This window comes from Eriocheir sinensis, chromosome 10 (assembly GCF_024679095.1).
Source record: "Eriocheir sinensis breed Jianghai 21 chromosome 10, ASM2467909v1, whole genome shotgun sequence".
Lineage (NCBI taxonomy): Eukaryota > Metazoa > Arthropoda > Malacostraca > Decapoda > Varunidae > Eriocheir > Eriocheir sinensis.
The window spans coordinates 16,341,308-16,361,867 of record NC_066518.1 but is presented as its reverse complement, the minus strand read 5'-3'; positions in this window follow the sequence as shown (position 1 = coordinate 16,361,867).

The following is a 20,560-nucleotide window of genomic DNA, read 5'->3' as shown; positions in this document are numbered from 1 at the left end:
CAATTGGCAAACCACTGCTGACGCTTCCGACGCTCCCTGAATACTCGCTGATAACTGCTGAGCTGTTGCCTTTTTATACCCCGCCCTCGCTTTTTTCTCTCTCTCTCTCTCTCTCTCTCTCTCTCTCTCTCTCTCTCTCTCTCTCTCTCTCTCTCTCTCTCTCTCTCTCTTCCATAGATTACCACATTCTTTAAGTGTTTTCTTTCGGCGTGAGGTTAATGTTGGGTGGGGCTGGCGGGGCAGGGTTGTGTGGGGCGGGGTTGTTAAAGGCAGCATGGGAGCGAAAAGGCGATAGTGAGAGATAAATTACAAGTGAGATGGATGATGGAAGAGAGAGAGGGAAAGCGAAAAGGGGAAGTTATGTGCAGAAGAGTGTAGGCGGTGGAGCCAGTCACTGAGGCGAGGCGAGGAGAGCAGAGTGGGTCAGGGTTGTGAAGGACATAGAAGTGAATGGAAACTGGGCTGATATTAAAGCTGAAAGACAAAAAAAACTGAATGAGTAGTGAGCGGGAATTGAGACAGTTCGAACGCTTGAGAGAAGGGTTGACAAAAAATGGAAAATCAGGCACAGGTTTTAAATCTTAAGACAGATAACTGCGACCTCGTTAAAACCCTGGCCAAATAGGAATGTTGTATACAAAGTAACTTCTTCCAGAAAGTTACCTCTGAGACACTGTAAGAAGAATGTACAGATGGCCGTGCACGTCGAAAAGTCAGTTGGATAAATCATGAACCTCAAAACAATGGCACTGATTGACTGGCGCCATCATTCACGTGTAGCGAAAGAGGGAAAAGGGGAGACAGTCCATCATGCGAGCTCCATCACCAGCCATTCATGTTAGTGAGAGAGAGAGAGAGAGAGAGAGAGAGAGAGAGAGAGAGAGAGAGAGAGAGAGAGAGAGAGAGAGTAAAAAAAATATAAAAGATAGATATAGGAACAGACACAGAAGGATATAAAATAAAACAAAAGAAATAATAAACAGAGCACCAGACAACCTGAATCAGACAACTGCCCAATTGGCCATGATTCAGTCATCTTCCTCCCTGCGACGTGGCCCATATTTCGTCCTCCAGACACCGACCACTTGCAAGACACAAGCCTCATCGCCGACACACACAAAAGTGGAAATTCTGACTAATGCCTCTCCTTAAACCTTTGTGCTCTGGTGGGGACAGAAGGCAGCAGAGGACGGGGGGGAGGGAGCCATGGAGGCGGCATCAGAGAGAAACGAAGGGAGCGTGTGAAGGGCAAGAGATGAGGAAGGGTGTGTGTATGTCCCGGTGGGTGTGAGTCCATGGTATATATATATATATATATAAATATATATATCTATATATTTATATATATATATATATATATATATATATATATATATATATATATATATATATATATATATATATATATATATATTTTTTACGTCTTCGCCTATAGCGCCGGTAGGCTTTCTTCAGGGGCCTGGTGGTCGGCCTAAGCCCGTCATTGCACAGGAAATTTTTATAGTGGAGCTATTTATTCTTGGCTCATGCTGCCCCCCGGAACTCATTCTTGATTCCCTTGGACGCTTTCTTCTAGAGTCCGGGTTGATGGGTGGTCTTCAGGACAGCATGTGGGTAGTCTTAGGCCACTCGGCGGTGACTGAAAAATCCCAGGTGGTAGCGTGGGAATTAGAACCCGCGTCGTCCAGCACGCTGTAAATGCAGGGCCCGCACGCTAACCACTCAGCCACCGCTATTATGCTATGTCATTATGTTATTATGTATTTTGTGCCGAGGTCGAGGAATTGCAGTTTTTTTCTTTTTGTGTGTGTATTTGTGTTGGGGGTTGAGTGAGTGTGTTTTTTGTCTGCGTGGTTGGGTGTATTTGCGAGTGTGGAGGAGTGAGTGCATATCAGTATCTCGTGACCCGCCCCCACAGGTCCTGTTCAGTCTCTGTGCCCTCAAAATTTAATCTCTTCTCCAGCATTTTATTTATTGCTCTCCCACCGACAACAATAACAGCAAAAGCAGCAACAACAGTAATAACAACAACAGCAACGTGGATTCAGTAAAAAAGGAGGCAGACCTGTCAGTTCAAAAAACGATTAATGAGGAGAGGCTCTGTGATAGGTCATCCACCTACTCCTCTTTATTCTTTTCTCCTAGCCACACCCACAGTATTTCGTTTTCCCTCCACCTCTCAGCTTTCTTCCCCGTCTCCAGCTTACTTAGTCCATTCCTCCTCCTTATAACCATCCTTCAAGTGTTAAACAGGTAAAAGAACCTTTGTTACTCCTGACGAAGGCGTTGTAGTGGTTGCTGAAGGAATCTTTCTCATTTCGCAGCCTCTTATCATACATAATTTTTTAAGTTGAATATTATTTTGAAAGTGTTGATATTCATTATAAAACTGATATATTGATTGTCATGTTCAAGATGGTGGTACAAGTATGTGCGATATGCTGATATTCATGTTGAGACCTTTGATTTTTCGTGATATATGCTGATTCATGTAAAATCTGTCGATATCCGTTTTAAACCTTTTGATAGTCACGTGTGTTATGCTGATATTCTTGTTGAAATTGCTGATAGTCGTGATAGTAGTGCGATTTAATAATACTCATGTTTGCACGAATACATGTTAGTTTACTCTTTGTAGATATAATTGCTTAGGGATCTGAGGTGTTACGTTCAGAATCATATATCACCTAGAATGAATAAATCGCAACAGGCAGGGGCAGCGCATAGCAGGAAAAGTTTTAGTTACCTTCATATCCCCAGAAAAAAAATAACATGCAGCTGAGTGGAAAGTTTGCTGCAGGAACATTAATTCTGCGATTTCTTTCCTCTGCTGACTTAGCTGGCAATAAATAAAAGCATGTCAAGTCACTGCCTTGCATTATGGAACTAAAACTATATGAAACAATAACACATTTCATTATTATCATCCTTCAAGCTTAGACCACTACGTTGAAGAATATTTGTTACTCCTAACGAAGGCGTAGTGGTTGCCTGCATGGCTTACACTTGAAGGATGATGATGAGGAACTGTGTTATTGTTTCATATAATTTAAGGATGAATTTTATAAATTCACGGGATTAATAGGGCCCGAGTTTATACGGTTAATACCTGTAACATCACTCATATGTGTTAACGATTTCATTGTATACGTGCAAAGCTTTGGATATCGCAGTGGCTGTGGCGGTGGTGCTATTAGTTGTGGTCGGGACGCGAGAATGAGTCAAGTGTTGTGATGGTGGTTGTGGTGGTGGTGGTGGTGCTGGTGGTGATGTAGAGCACTTGTGAGTGAGTTCAGAAACATATGTGGTGGTGGTTGTGATTGCGGTGGCAGTGCTGCTGCTGATGATAATGTAGAGGTTGCGAAAGTGAGTCCACTAATAGGTTATGGAGGTGAGGTTGGTGCAGGTGGTAAAAAGAATACGAGAGGGAGTCCAGTGATTATGTGTTGGTGGTTGTGGTAGTGGTTCTAATACTGGTGGTGGTGTAGGGGGCGCGAAAGGGAGTCCAGTGATGCATGTGGTGGTGGTGGTGGTGTTTTTGGTGATGGCTCTGCTGGTGTAGGGGACGTGAGATATACTTTGATGTGTATGCTTAGCGGCACGTTGCTGCCTGTTTGTTTATCTGTCCGGCGCCGCAGCGTCCGGAGACTCACCAGCCAGTGCACGAGGGGAGGCTTTGTGTCCGCCGAGCCATTGTTCCGCGGTAGCCACACATATTGTCCGAAATGGAAAGGCTGAGGAGGAGGAGGAGAGGGTGGAGTGGAGGTATATAGGTTGAAGGGCTGTTGAAAATGACTGCCACGCCCCTTGCCAAGCACACCACCACCCTCCCGGACAATACTCCACCTTGTCACTCCTGCTAGCACTGTCTACTGCGTCTGTATATTCACCACTAAGGCCACCATTGCCTACCCCAGAAGTGTCTGCGGAGGATCCCACACCCTATGGGCCGTATTGCAAGTCAAATTGAGAAGTTTCGGGTCCCTACAAAGGTCGGTTTAGGGGCTGCACTACGAGTTCAATCCGAGTTATTTCGGGTCTCTACAGAGTTCGGAATGAATAACTCTGTAGGGACCCGAAACTTCTCGGATTCGAATGGTAATACGGCCCTATGGCCGAAGAGAACAACAACAGCTAGAGGCGGGACAGCCTTTGGCAAATAGCCCGCGAGTATAACCAGACCCTCGAAATCTAACAGCAACAGCAGCAACAGCACCACCGTCGCCATCGCACTCCGTCACATTTCTACACAACGAACCAATGTTACCCACCGGATCCTTGCATATTATGCTGCAGCTCCATGCTCCTCTAACTACCTCATGTGGAGCAATGGTCAACGTGCCTGACTTCGACTCCGCGGGCCCAGGTTCGAATCCCGACCAGGGCAGTCGGCGTGCAGCTCACCCAACTGTTCATACTTCCTTTCAGGCCGGTCGATAAATGGGTACCTGAGGAAACCTGTGGGGAGGCGGTGGCTGAGTAGTTAGCGTGCGCGCCTCACATTCACCGCGTGCTGAATGACGCGGGTTCGAATCCGCTGCTACCACCTGGGATTTTTCAGTCACCGCCGAGTGTCCTGAAGACCACCCATCAACCCGGACTCTAGAGGAAGCCGTCCAAGTGTATCAAGAACGAGCTCCGGGGGGCAGCATGAGCCAAGAAAAGATGGCGCCACTATAAAACACTTGCCTGCGCCATGACGGGCTTCGGCCGACCACCAACCAAGTCCTCAAAAAGCCATCCGGCGTCAGAGGCAGGCACGTAAAAAAAAAAAAAAAAAAAAAGATAAACTGTGACTCAGATTTCAAATTGGTCCGTGTCCTGGGGTAATTGGTTCTTATCTATAACACAGGCTCAAAGGGCCAACGGTTTCGAGATGAGTTCCGCAGCCATAGTGTCAACACCCATCTTCACTTTTTCAGATTCAATTTGAAATTCGATGCTCTCCAGAAACTTTCACTCACTTTTTCACCATCAGGACGCATCAATATAAATAACCCACGAATTACACGCAACCCCCCTAGGGCACAACTCAATGCCTTTTATTCATGCGTTTCACCCGTGAATAACACACACACACACACACACACACACACACACACACACACACACACACACACACACACACACACACACTCACACATTGTTTTATTTCCCCTCATAAGTCGCGCCTCCAAGAAACCAGCAAAGCCTCCTTCACCTTCTCTTCGTCTGCAGAGCTCCTTTTCCTTTCCTTTGCCTCCTCCTCTTCATTCTGTCCATTCCGCAGAAAGTATCTCTCTTGCCGCCAGTAAACACAAGACGGATCTATAAAGCGAGCATCTTCGGGGCAGTAAATATTTCTCGTCATTTTCGTTCTCTCCTCGTCTTCTCGCGGCTTCCGTCCTCGGGTTGGCAGCTGCGGCAAGCTCTCGGTTTTGTGCCGTGATCTCCGCAGTTCAGAGGAAGTCATAAAGGAGGACGAAAGGTCTCATGAGCCGAGAATCTGCAAATGTGGAAGGAAGTCTTAAGTCTCTTACTGACACTTTTTCTTCCTTTCCAGTGACGAGAAGAAGAGATGTTATGAATGTGATGTGTCTTCGCCCGTCACCCAAGGGAGTCCCTTTTTACCTCCATATCCGTTTTCTTCTCATCTGCAGTCACTCACCAGCTCGCTCTTCTTTCTTTTTACAGTAACTGGAAAGGCGAGATGGAGGTGATGGATGTGTGATGTTTCGTCGTCCTCAACACAAAGTAGCTCCTTCCTCTCATCTTTTACCCGTTATTGTCTTTTCTTTCGAAGGAATGAGAAAAAGTGAGGTGGACTTGGCGTATATATATTCTTCCTCTTCGCCTTCACCCGTTTCCGTTGCTCTTTAATCTTTTCTATCTTTCCTTTTACCGTGAAGGGAGAAGGGATGGTACAAGTGATGTATATGTGTATAATGCAATGCTACCCACCCGTTCCGTCTTTTCTCCTACAGGAATGAAGAAAATGAAGACTTGAGTGATTAAAAAAGTGTGTCGTCTCGTCTTTTACCCAACTCCATTCCTCCTCTTTAATCATATTCCGCCTTTTCTTTTGCAGGAAATAAAAAAAGGAAGGTCAAAGTGATGCACACACGCTTCTTCCTCCTCCACACCCAGTCTGTCTCTCGTCACTTATCGGGTCTCGTCTGCATCGCCCTCTTCACAACCACTCTGAGAGAGGCATTGCCTGATGCCCTCGCCCTGCTGCAGGAGTGGCTGGTAATCGACTGTCATGTTCGCCAGGCTGAACCGCGCGGAAAGGGGTGAGTGTTAGTGTTGTGAGTTTGCCTATACCTTCCTGACTCCTCGTTCTTCCCTGCGCTAATGGCCGTGCTGTTGCGAGGAACAGTCGGGTGTGCTGGGCGCACTGTAGAATTGTGGTGTGAAAACCAGCGTTTATTTTACGTATGCATGCAGGCCTCTGGACCTGTCTGACATTTCTTTAGGGATCTTCTATTTTCATGTCGCTGATGGTGACTACTTGCTCATATATACTTCCCATTATCAACTTCCATTATTACCTCCGCCAACGAAGTTGGGAGGAGGTTGTATTTTCGGTCCGGTCAGTATGTTTATTTATTTATTTATTTGTTTGTTTGTTCGTGTACAGTCTCCTGTGCACAATTTTGCGGATATCTCAACCAATGTTTCCAGGGAAGTTTCATGTCCATCCAGAATAGAACCCATTAATTTTTTTATGTCAAAGGTCAAAGGTCAATGTCAAGGTCGCACAAAACGTCAGATTGGCCATAACTTCGGTTCTCGTCATCGTAGAGACTTCTGACTGGGTTCATATTTTATTTCATGGAGAAACGCACCTTGCCTTGACCTTGACCTTTGACCTTGACCTCGAAAAGTTCGCCCAAGGTCAAAGTTTCCAAAAAAGTAGAATTTCATCAAATTTCGAAACAAATGCTTCCATAGGACGCACCTTGCATGGCCTTGACCTTGACATTTGACCTTGACCTCGAAAAGTTCGCCCAAGGTCAAAGTTTCCAAAAAAGTAGAATTTCATCAAATTTCGAAACAAATGCTTCCGTATGATGCATAGGATCACGGTTGATGTCCATACCAATTTTCAGGACGATCTTTGGCGGAGGTGTGCACTCTCCGAGTGCTATGCGTCTAGTTGTTATTATTTTTATCGTAATCATCGTCATCATCATCGTCAGTAGAAGTAATAACAGAAGTAATTGAAATAGTAGATGTTGTAGTCGTTAGAAGAAAGTAAAGATGAAAAAATAGAAGAAAGAAAGAAATACAAGAAAATAAGAACATTAAAATAAATCAGCATGGTATTAAATTATGTATATAATGTATATAAGACCTACGCACCACCTTTAAAACATGGAAGAGCAAAACATATAATTGAACTTTCGTCTTCGCAATAGATCTTTAGAAGACAATAATTTCAAAAGCCTCACAAAGCCAACTCACCACACTTAAAAAGAAACACGTCCACATTATGGCGACGAGAAACAGGCGAACATTATTGCCGTGCCGCGACACTTGTGGTATTTCGGTTCCGCCTCGCTGCTTTAGGATTAAAGAAGGAATTATAAGGATTGGAACCCCGGGGAAGGGGGGTGAAGCCCCGGTTTGGTGGTTCACGATCACCGCCGCCGTGAAGAGGCTCAAAGTTGCGTTCCATTGAAGTTTAATGGTCTATACACGCAAGTTTTGATGTGTGTGTGTGTGTATTTACCTAGTTGTATTTACCTAGTTGTAGTTTTACAGGGCCTGGGCTTTACGCTCGTGTGGTCCCGTCTCCGTATCTACATTTATCCAACTTTTCCTTAAAGCTTTGCACACTTCTCGCCGATACTACATCCTCACTTAGTCTGTTCCAAACCTCTATATTTTTTTGCGGGAAGCTATATTTCTTTATGTCTCTCAAGCATCTTCCCTTCCTCAATTTTTTTACTATGCCCTCTTGTGTTCCTAGTGGTAATTTTTTCTTTTAGTAGTAACTTTTCGTGTGTGTGTGTGTGTGTGTGTGTGTGTGTGTGTGTGTGTGTGTGTGTTCGCTAGTGCGAATATTTCCAGTATTTCCTATATTTTTTATATATACACTGCCATACATAGTTATTTGTCACCTTATTTGTTTACCTGTCAACGCACCAGCTTCCATACAGCATGGGGGGTGGGCGTGAGATGGGCGTAATACTTGTATACCCTTACGGCCCAGAAATGAGGGGTGGGCTGTGAGAGTGGAATGAAGTTTATGAGGCATGGGTGTGTGACGGGTATAATACATGTAATGGTTAACCTTCCGGACAAGTATGAGATGAAAGGTGGGTGGGGGGAGGTTTGGTGTCGAAAACTGTATGTGACCATCTATTTTAAACCTGTGCTAAGAAAGATATTTAATGTAACCTTAGTGTATGACGATATAACATAAGAATAGAACAAACGTCTTGGCGGATAAATCTATAAAGAGCCTTTGCTGCAGCTCCCAAATGGTTGTTAATTGCTGTGGTGGCTGTGCCTGTGGGTGTGGCTGTGTTTATTGTATGCATCGAAATATGATTCTACTTTTAAACTTCCTGCTTATATTCTCCCACCCCATAGCTCTTTACACTTCTGCCCCTCCCCTCTCTCAACTACCACGTACACTTCCCCATCTCCCTCCCCCCCCCAGTACAGACATGCTGACTGATCACCTATACATCACCTGCCTACCTCGGTGCACGTGTATCCGTTCACTCGTAGGCCTACCCGCCTCCCTACCTGCCTATCTCCTTACCAACGTCCCTACCTATCTAAATGTCTTTGTTTGTATTATTATACCTACCCGCCTGCCTGCTTACTTAATTGTACGCATGAAGAATGTGTGGCTGTGTGTTTGCCTGTCTGTTTGTTTGTCTGCCGGTATGAGTATGCCTGTCTACTTGTCCGTGTGTATGTATGTTTGTATGTTTGTCTGCCGGCTCACCTCTCTCTTTGTATGTATATATGTATGTTTGCTCGGCTTACCTATATATGTATGTGTGTTCCTCTACCTTTATTTATGTATCTGCATTCTTCCTCCTTCTCCTCCTCCTCCTCCTCCTCCTCCTCCTCCTCCTCTTCCTCCTGCACATCTTCATTAAGGCTACGTTCACCTCCATCTCCCACTCAACGTGTTCAGGAACGCAGAAAAAAAAAAAAACTGTGATGACGCGAGCCATTTACCACAGTGTTGCCTTTCCTTCCCTTCACTCCCAACGACTTCTTACTCTTCTCCCTCCTTCTCTTCCCCCCTCTTTCACCCCATCGATTTTTACACTTCTTTCCCTCCCCTCGCCCTTGTACGGTTGATTTTATTACATGGGTGCATAGGTGGCGGCGGGCCAGGAGCGTCTGGGGCAAACCTCCTCTCACCGCGCTGGCGTTGGGCAACTCCCCCCCTTACAATCATTACGCACACTTCTCTCTTCCCTCCTCCTCCCCAACTTCTTCACATAGTTCTCCCCACAACTTTTCCTCCCCTCATCCACCTCATCGCTTTTCACTCTTCCCACATGTTCTCCCTTCCTCTATCTTTCCATATCCGCATCTTCCTTTCTCATCTTCCTCCCTCGCGTTTCACTGATCCGTCACCTTCTCTCCCCTTTCCCTCGCTCCCCAATCCCTCTCACTTCTCAACCACTTTATCTTCCCTTTCCCTGTCATTTCTCACTGCTTCTTACTCCTCTCCCTCTTTTTCCTCCGCATCTCAGCTGCTTATCACTGATATGCCATCTTCTCTCCTCTCCCCTTCCTCTCCTGATCCTTCTCACTCCTCTCCCACCGTCTCTTCCCTCCCCAAACCTTCATTTCCGTCACCCCCCCCCCCCCCCCCGCTCTCTCTCCCCACCGTCCTATTTGCACTACGTCTCATGGCAGGCTGACTTCCATCTATGTAGTTATATGCGAAACCGAATAAAAACAACGTTATTTATATTCATCAATCAGCAGTATAGAAAAAGTAGCTCTGCAGGTACACAAAATGTGCGCAACCCTGTATATGTCTTTCTGGGTCAGTGTAGTTTTTCCTAATTGTTTCCATTAAAGTTGCACCTTCGGGGGTTGGTCGTTACTGCAGAGATTCGACTTCGCTAATTTGATGAAGCAAATGACAGAAATCGAATGAGAGGAAATACATACGGGCAGTTTGAACACATGATGGCGAGAATGAAATGGGAATGAGTGGCTGTAATTTCGCGAGAGCTAATTACGCGAGGGGACACGAGTGTTGCTGCGCAACGAGTGTGTTTGTTTGTGGAGCGAGTGTGTGAACACGGGGTGTGTTTGTATTGGGCGAGTGCGTTATGTAACGAATGCCAGGTTGATGGACTTTGAGGATAAGAGGTCAGGTCAGGTAAGGTAGATGAACAATTTGGGTGAGGTAACCTATTTACATAACCTAATTGGTGAGTCTTTCACCTATTAGGTTACGGTTACAAAATCTTATATTCTTGTGAGTTAAATGAGTTATATTGTATTTAACTGTAAGGGTTACTCTTGAGTACTGTTTATTATTGTTTTATTTTACTTTTTTATAGCGGTGGGCCTGCAATCACACGTTTAGCTCGTGGTCAATAATGAGTTAGGTCCGTATTAGAGTTTCGGCTCTATGGACCTGGGCTGCTCAACAAATATGTAACTACTCAATTTATTAATGTACAACAAGAGGCCAATAAATATATCAATATCAGTATCAATCTCTCTCTCTCTCTCTCTCTCTCTCTCTCTCTCTCTCTCTCTCTCGAATAATGATAATCGAAATAACCTTAATAAGATAGATTACCATAAATTCTCTCATCCTCAACCCCCTAAAAAAGCGAAATGCTAATTGATGCCTCGTATTCAAGATAAATAACCGTAGATTTATCCTCATTCCCATTCACTGTATAGTTTCCCCTTGCTGCTGGTGAATGCAGGAACGAAGACAGAGAACCTTTTTCTTACTCCCCCGCCCATCACACAGGGAGGAAAAAGTGGGTGGTATGTGTGGTCTCCTTCCTCCCTCCTTTCGTGTGTACCTTTCTCCTCTGTTTCTCTCAACTTTTGCCTCCCTCTCTCTTCCCTACCTAGTATCTCTCTCTTTTTCTCCCTATGCAAGTAGCTGTGGTTGGTCGTAATTAAAAATAGAAAGATAAAAAAGGTAAGGAGTGGGTGATTTACATTCCTTCTCCTCCTCCTCCTCCTTCTATTTATATCAATGATTTAGATACAGGAATTAGTAGTGATGTCAGTAAGTTTGCAGATGATACCAAGATCGGTAGAGTAATTGAGTCTAATCAGGACGCTAGTATTCTCCAGGGTGAACTAAACAGATTGTATGACTGGGCGGATAAATGGCAGATGCAGTTCAATGTAGGGAAGTGCAGTATTCTGAGTGTAGGTAGAAACAACCCCTCACATAACTATTGCTTAAATGACACTCTCATAAGCAGGTCTGGGTGCGAGAGGGATTTAGGGGTCTTAGTGAGCTCTGGTCTCCGTCCAAGGGCACAATGCATTCAAGCTAGAAATCGAGCAAATAGGGTACTGGGATTTATTTCAAGGAGCGTAAGCAACAGAAGCGCTGAAGTCTTCCTCAAACTATATTTAGCATTAGTTAGACCTCATTTTGACTATGCGGTTCAGTTCTGGTCACCTAACTATAAAATGGATATCAAAATATTAGAATCGGTGCAGAGGAGGATGACTAAGATGATTAAGGGTTGGGAAACTTGCCATACGAGGAAAAACTCAAACAGTTAAACTTGCATTCTCTAGAAAGGCGAAGGGTGCGTGGAGACATGATCGAGGCTTATAAATGGATGAAGGGCTTTAATAAAGGGGATATTCATAAGGTTTTGTTGGAAAGAGAACCGGGTAGGACACGAAGTAATGGGTTTAAACTGGATAAATTAAGATTCAACAGGGACATAGACAAAAATTGGTTTACTAACAGAGTGGTGGATGAGTGGAATAGGCTTAACAGTCATGTGGTGAGTGCCAATACAATTGTCACATTCAAAAATAGACTAGATAAATTCATGGACAGCGATATTAGGTGGGGTTAGATACACGGGACCTTAGGGTCAAAGGAGCTGCCTTGTACAGGCCTACCGGCCTCTTGCAGACTCCTACGTTCTTATGTTCTTATGTACTACTACTACTAGGCTACTACTACTACTATTACTACCTACTACTATTAGTACTACTACTGGCCCACGACCTACCTGCAATAATATTCCCTTAATTAAAGCCCAGGTGCGCCCCTGACGATGTTCCTTACCCTCAGCGTCTTACCTTCGTGCTCTTGGTTCCCATTTTGTCTTCTTTGTGTATGTGTGGGTGTGTTTTCAGCTCTCACTGTTTTGTTCATCATACGAAGGCGCTGTCGCGGTTACCGGGCCAGTGTCATCCCAGCTTTGTTCCGTTCCTTGAGGTAGTGTCTGCCCGCTAGCCTTGGCCGCACCCTGTTCGCCGCCCTTTGTTCTTTAGGCAGATTAAAACGTATACGGGCAAGCCTCTGTAGCTTCTCGATACTTAATGAACTGCGGTTTGAGGCCGCGTCTGCTGAGAGGATCAAGAGTTTATAATGAGGGATTCAGATCCTATGAACTTTACCTATCTTTTATCTGTAAAATTGATTAATATCTGTTTGGTCCACATGTTATCTGAGTGGAGTAAGAGTTTATCCCGAAGGACCAGCGGCTGTGGTTGTTTATTTTCTCCCTTTGGTGAGCCTTATGTATGGTTCATTTTTCTTCTTTTGGTGTCTTCTTGTTGGACTTTGAAGCTACAGTGTTATAAAAAGGGAAGCTTCAGTTTTGACGTGGCTTCATTCGTCCCTGTCCGCTCCTTTCCAACTGTGTGGTGGGGGCTGAGTGGCTCTGCATTTCCCCTCCTTGAATATGTGGATTAGTGAGCGTGGGTCACCTCCTCCTGGCCATCCCTCGCTGGACGTCATTACACTCTGATCACAGTTGCCTCACCGTCAGATTAATAAAAGAGAAGGAAGGGAATACCTGTGAGCCTGGGTCCCTTGCCATGTCCTCCGGCGAGGTTTAGTTGGATAAATTCACCTGTCCGTGCATACGCTCCATTATAATTATTTCTTATAACATGGGAAAAAAGCTACTGCAGGAAATTGAGCCGTGAGATGAAAATTAAATATATTCAAAATACGTGTAAAGTTTAGTTATCTTATATTCCGACTTTTCAAAGTAACTTTTTAGAAGGGTGAGCACGAAATGGCGACTATATCATCAGACTTTTAAAAAGTTACAAATCGAAAACTCTTACGAATATCGTTAACGTGCGAACGAAGACGAGACTGGACCTGGATGCGAGAACGAGATCGAGATAGAGGCGGTGCAAGGGTGTCCTTGGGGACTCAGAGGGACGGAGGAGGAGTCTTTAATGCGTCCAGACAAAGGAGGGAGAGAGAGAGTAACGTTGACTGATGCTGTTTACTGTCCTGCTCATGTGGACTCGGTGTTTTGTTGCCCAGCGGATGACTTTTAGATGGAATGCTCTCTCTCTTCCCCCCCCTCTCTCTCTCTCTCTCTCTCTCTCTCTCTCTCTCTCTCTCTCTCTCTCTCTCTCTCTCTCTCTCTCTCTCTCTCTCTCTCTCTCTCTCTCTCTCTCTCTCTCTCTCTCTCTCTCTCTCTCTCTCTCTCTCTCTCTCTCTCTCATTTAATTAAGGTATGTTCTTAAGGCTGCCAAGAGAAGCATTGCCCTTTGGTATAATATAGTTGATTCCATCTTGCTCTCCGCCTTAATCTTTGCTTGTGTGGCTTCGCTTGAGAGGGACAATGGCGTAACGTAAGCCCTTCGTGTTTGCGTTGAGAGCTGGTGTTGAGTGGCAGAAGGGCGGTGCGATTAGTCTGTAGATGAAATGTTTTAAGTTGCAGAGTAAACAAACAGGGAAAAAACGCTATTGTATTTTCGTGAATAGTGTGGCAGTTCAAAGATATATGTGTGTGTGTGTGTGTGTGTGTGTGTGTGTGTGTGTGTGTGTGTGTGTGTGTGTGTATAGTGTTATTGGTGGTGGAGATAGTGATGTGGGTGGTGATGTTACTCCTGTTGTTTGGGGATGATGGAGATATCGCCTGATTTAATGGTGATGACAGTTTACCTGCTGTTGGTTGTGGAAATGCTGTTACTGATTGAAGTGGGTGTGACAGGAGGTGGTGACAGTGATGCGGGCGGTGTTAGATAGTCGAAACAGCTAGTATGGTGGAAATGGTGGAGGTGGGCTGAGTAGTAATTGTGGTCATGGTGATGGTGGGGAAATTGGAAAAGTCAGTATAAGTTTTGAAGGGGGTGAAGGTGGTAGTGTATGCTAGTGGTGGTGATGACGATGATGAAGGTGGTTGTGTGGTTAGTGGTGGTTGTGGAAATGGTTTGTGGTTAGAGTAAGAGTGATGGCAAAGTTAAAAGTGGTGAATATGAATGGTGGTGGTTTTGATGGTGGCGGTGGTGGTGGAGACGGATGGCACCAATAACTCTCACGGTGAGGGAGAGTAACTCGCAGTTTCGAAAATCATAATGTAAAAATTAAGACTGGTCCCCCATTTGCTACAGCTCCCCATTCTGACCTTCCCTCAGGAGAGCTTCTCTGCCATTCTCTTCCTTTCTCTTCCATTATATTTCCTTTTCCCTTACCTACTCTTTTCTCCTTTCCCATTTCTTCCCTTCCCTCCTCTTCCCTTCCCTTCCCTTCCCTTCCCACATTATATTCCCTTCCTTATTCTACCCATCCCTTTACATCCATTTCCTTTCATTTCCACCACTTTCCTTTCCTTTCCTTATCTCCACGTCCCTTCACTTTGCTTCCTCTGTCTTTCCTTCCCATCATTTCCAATCACATTCTTGTCCTTGCCTTCCTAACCCTTCTTTGTCCTTTCCATCCTATCACTTTCGCTTTCTCCTCTTCCCTAACCGCCACTTCATTTCGCATTCTTTAATTTCATTCTACCTCCCTTCACTTCTATTCATTGTACTTCTCTACTTAACCATTCACTTACTTCCCCTATGGTACCATCCCTTCACTCCCCACACCCCTTTCTTTTCCCTCCTCTTCTCTTCAACTCCATATTATTTATACTCATTGTTTTCTCTCCATTCTTTCCTCTCTTCTACGTTTATTTGCCGTCCTTTCCCTTTTCTTTCATCTTCCTTCCTCCTTCCCTTAAAACATTTCATCTTCCTTTCCGTCTCCTTCTCTCCTACATTCCTTACCATTCTATTCCCTTTTCGTACCACTCCTCCCTTTCCTCCGCTTTTCCTCATCCCTGTCTGTTCTCACCCTGTATTTCTTTTCCTTCCACCTCCCTTTCCTCTCTCCCTCTCTCCACTACGAGACCATTAATCTTTTTTTTTTCTCTTCTGTGTAAAATATAATTGGTATACTTCACTTACTTTTTGCGGAGTTAATCTTGATGGGTTCTTTTTCTCTACCAAGGATTTATTGCTCTAAAAATAAAAAAAATAAAAAAAAAAACACGACCAACAGGATTGATAAATAGATAGATGAATAGATAGTAACAGAGAGAGAGAGAGAGAGAGAGAGAGAGAGAGAGAGAGAGAGAGAGAGAGAGAGAGAGACAGGCGGACACATAAAGATGGAAAGGTTCTTCTTCTGGTGACGTTTCTTTTCCACACTGCAGAGATCTTAGATATAGTTTCCCCTTTATTTTACGCAATATCCTTCGTTCCCCCCCCCCTCCCCCCCACGTGCCTTCCCTGTCTCCCTCACCTCTGTGTCATCCTTTCGGTCTTTCCAACTTTAATCCGCCACTTTAAAATTTTCTTTGTATTTTCCAGAGTTTCTCTCCTCTTCGTCTTCCGTTGCATCTTCGTTTTATTCGCTTGTTTCCTTGCTATCCTTTTTTTTCTACTTTGGTTGTTTCTCTTTCCTCTGTTCTTTCTTTTTAACGTTCTCTTTTAACTTTCTAGCTTTTATTTTTTCCATTCTTCGTTCTTTCTCCTTCCGTTGCATCTCCGTTTTTGTCGCTTATTTCCTTGCCATCTATGTTTCTCCTTTGATTGTTTTCCCTTTCTGTGTCTCTTTCCTATTATCTATTCCATCTTTTATCTCTCTCCCTCTACTTCCCTTTTCTCCATATTCCCTGCCATTGATTTCTGTTCCCATGCCTCCTTTCTCTTTCTCTTCATTTACATCCTTCTTTGACTCCTTCTTCCTCCTTTCTCCAGTTGTTTTCTCTCTCTTTACCTTGGAAGCTTGATGGCTCTGAGGGTACTGTGTTCGGCTTGCTACTGAAAGGTTACCGGTTCTATCCTAGTTCCCGGGGGATTATTTTTCTATCTACCTTTCATCCTTTCAACTTTCACTTTATTTGATTTTACTTCTTGTGCCTCCTTCCCATTTCTCGTTTTATCTTTCCTTAAATCTTTGTTCCTACTTTCCCTTCCTTACTCTTTCTCCATTTCGTTTCCGCGCCTTCCCTTCACTCTTTTTTTTTTCTTCATATTCCGTACTTGTTATTTTCTGTCTTGTTATTTTTCTCTTCATTCTGGCATTATGTTTTCTCTCCTTTTTCGTCTTGGGTTTTCTCTTTCCTTGCGTTCACCTCATCTTTTCTTTCAATTCTTTAACCGCGTCAGCTTCATATCTTTTATACTTATTTACCCTTTCCTTGCCTCCTGAGTCATATATATTTCCTTTTGAACATTTATCTTGTTCTTTTCTTTCTCTTTCCCTCTTCCTTCATATGTCTTTCTTCTTATCTTTCCTTTCGCTTTTTTCTCTTCAGCTGATTTATCTTTCCTCACCCTCCTCTCGTTTCTCTCTCTGCACCATCATAATTTTTTGCCTCCTATAATTACACTTTAACTCTTTTCTACAATCAGTTTAGCTTTCCTTACATCCTTCATCTTATATTTCCTCTCGTTTCTTTCTCTCGTTGTTTATACTCCTATTATCCATCACTTTCTCTTTCCTTTTGTCTGTCCTTTCCCTTTCTTCTCCCTCAAAGTCAGCTCACACACGCTTCCATAATAGTAACAACCGATTGGAGTGCCGTTGTACCTTCCAAGGAATTTTCAGGTAAACTAATTAGCGCCTGCATTATTCTAAGTGTCCCTCGTTGCTGCAGTCCCAAGGCGCTTCAGACAGGGAGGGCGAAGGAGCGGAAGTTAAAGAGAACGAGCGGGAAGAAAGAACGGGAACGGGGAGGAGGGTAGGAGGAAGTGGGCGGAAAAGTTAAGGGGCTCTCACACATTCCCGGTCCCGGTCGCGACCGTCCCCGATGACTCCCGATAAGCCGATCAGGGCCTGACCGCCGACAAAATAGGCAATAATCCCCGGACCGGCGGCTTACCACCGGTAAGCCGGCGGTTTACCGGCGGTAGACCGGCGACCATATACGATTTTCGATTTCTCCGACCGGCGACTGCAGCAGGCCAGTCGGCGGTAGACCGCCGGCCTACCGACAGCAGACCTGCTGCACATCGACGAGCAAACACTTTCTTTGCATTTTCATATATTTATAATTACCTCATAAATAGCTTCATACCTAAATTCATTCGTGTACATAAAACTCTCTCTCTCTCTCTCTCTCTCTCTCTCTCTCTCTCTCTCTCTCTCTCTCTCTCTCTCTCTCTCTCTCTCTCTCTCTCTCTCTCTCTCTCTCTCTCTCTCTCTCTCTCTCTCTCTCTCTGTCGCTCTCTCTCTCTCTCTCTCTCTCTCTCTCTCTCTCTCTCTCTCTCTCTCTCTCTCTCTCTCTCTCTCTCTCTCTCTCTCTCTCTCTCTCTCTCTCTCTCTCTCTCTCTCTCTCTCTCTCTCTCTCTCTCTCTCTCTCTCTCTCTCTCTCTCTCTCTCTCTCTCTCTCTCTCTCTCTCTCTCTCTCTCTCTCTCTCTTTCACCCATTCCTCAGTCTCGCCTGACCTCCTCAGTCTCGCCTGACCTCCTCAAAGGGACAGACGTTGACCTTGCTGCTGCTGCGGCATCAAACCTTAACCTTGCTTTTCACCTCGTCTGGTGAAACGACACTTGTTATTTTGTGTGTGAATCGACTCCGTGTGTTACATTTTAACGTCACAACTTCTGAAATCCGTTCATCCACGTTTTTAATTAACCGTTACTTAAATAGGCCCGTACGCCTTCTCAGAAATCGAACGACTAACTGTGCTTGTTTACTTTTCTGATTTAGCACCACTCAACTTAATTAATTAACGTCTAACTCAGTGCTGTGACGCGTCTAACTAGTGTTTGAAGTGTTGCGAGGATTACCTTACAGTGAGAGGACTTCCCTGCTGAGCTGAGCGGTTAAGTTATATATCGACTTTTTTTGTGTTTCCTGTCTATCCTCAGTAGGATTACAACTACACGACCTAACACAGCACCCAGTGAAAGACAGTGAGCTTCTTGTGTCTAACTAACGTAGAAAATCTGTCACTAACGTAGAAGTACAAAGCTTGACCCGTATACCAGCACACCTGTTTTGAAAAGGAGGAAAAGTTTAATCCCCCAGAGAATTTTAATCAAGGAGGGAAAACACGTGTGGGCCCTCATAGACGCCACACCTCAAACTCTCCGCGTGACTCGACCGATTTAAAGCCGCCTCCTTCCAGGTGTTGACCTTAGTCCACGCGGATACAAAATTCATCTTAACTGTAAAGCACACAATTATATCGTCTTGCAACAGTAAATAAAAATTAAAAAAAGAAGTAATCATGCCGTCCAACTATTTCAATTGCTGTAATTGTTCAAAGAAATATGCTGCGATTCATTACCAAACCAGCGACTCGATGTGTAGGTACTGTGTCTTAGACTTACGTATTCAGGCACTACAAACAACCAACGAGGATCTACAACGCTCCAATGCGTTGATCTGGGACACCATGATGGCCTTCCCTCAACTCCCTACCCCTCATTCTTCTTCTTCTTCTTCTTCTTTCCCCGCCCTTCCTACTCCAGCTTCCTCCTCCTCAAACTCATATTCTGACGTTCTGACCCAATTACATACCTCCTCCTCCTCCTCTGCCTCGCCTGAACCCGCCTCCATCCTTACTATTCCTTCCGCCCCATCCACCTCCCTTGCTACCTCATCCACTCCCACTCCCTCTTCTCCCTCCACCACCCTTGACTCCTCCCCTATCCTCATCACCACTCCATCTTCCCCTTCCACCTCCAACACGATCTCCTCTGCCTCGCCACAACCAACCCAATCATCTACAACGCCTGATCCCCGCCACCCTTACCATTCCTTCTACTCCATCCACCTCCCTTCCTACCCCATCCACCTCCATCCACAGTACCACTCCCCTTTCTCCCGCTCTCCCTTCCTCTCCCTCCAACACCCTTGACTCCTCCCCTATCCTCATCATCACTCCATCCTCCACTTCCACCTCCAACACGAACTCAACCTCCGCCTCCTCCTCCACTTCTGATACCACATCTCCCTCCATCCACCTCACCTCCACCCTTTCCCAACCACCAACTACTATCACCACCACCACTTCCAAACCCACCTTAGCCCGCGCTCCCGCTTGTACCTCGCGCCCTTCCAGAAGAAATCACAAGACCATTCTACCAGCTGTCACATGTACGAACCAGACGCTGTTTCCTGGTATGGGCAAACTAACTACTAGAGTCAATTTAGTTGGAGACAGTGTGGTGAGAGGCCAACTTACGGAGTTTTGTGGTCGGAATACGTTGACACGGCAGCGTTTCTGTATCCCCGGAGCCAAACTGGACGATATTGAATCAGCTGTCGATGCAGTTTCAGTAAATGCGAAGGACGACACAGTGTATCTGATCCATGCGGGAACCAACGACCTTCAGTCAACTCAAATTCAGGACCTGTTAGCAAAATACCGTCAAGTCATTCGGAAATACAAGACCAAGTCCCCTCACATCATCGTCTCTGGAATTCTACCGAGAGTCAATACGTTCACCGGATACAACAACAGTAAAGCGTACGGCGTCAACAGTAGTCTAAAGCAGTTATGTAACGATGAAGGCGTAGGGTTCACGAACGCATGGCATCACTTCAACCAGCGCCCAGATTTGTTTTGGGAAGGCGGACTCCACTTGAACGAGGTTGGTTCGGCGCGGCTAGGAAGGCTCCTGAACGATGCAGTTGAAAGCTTCTCGAAAAGCTATTAAAAAAACTGGAGGCGAGGGCAAGGCAAAGGCAACCCTTGATCAACCGAACCGTAGCGTCGATGCGGCTTGCAAGAAACTGTGTAACCAACGACGCCTCCGACAAGCGAACTCATTCAACACGACGCGGCCAAACCAGTAGTCACATTTCCATTTTGTACACAAATGCACGCAGTCTATTACCCAAAAAGGACGAAATTAGGGCGTATATTGCAACTGAGAAACCAGATGTGGTAGCCATCACAGAGACTTGGGCCAACTCTGCACATCTAGTATCTGAACTGTCATTTCCCGGGTACGAAAGCTTCCAAAAAAATCGAATGCACAAGAAAGGAGGAGGAGTAATTTGCTACGTAAAAAGTACGCTCCCTGCCATAAAAATAGACAAACAGGACGCAGAGAATTACGACTCCGTCTATGTGGAAATAACTGCGAATAATAAGAAACTAACACTTGCGA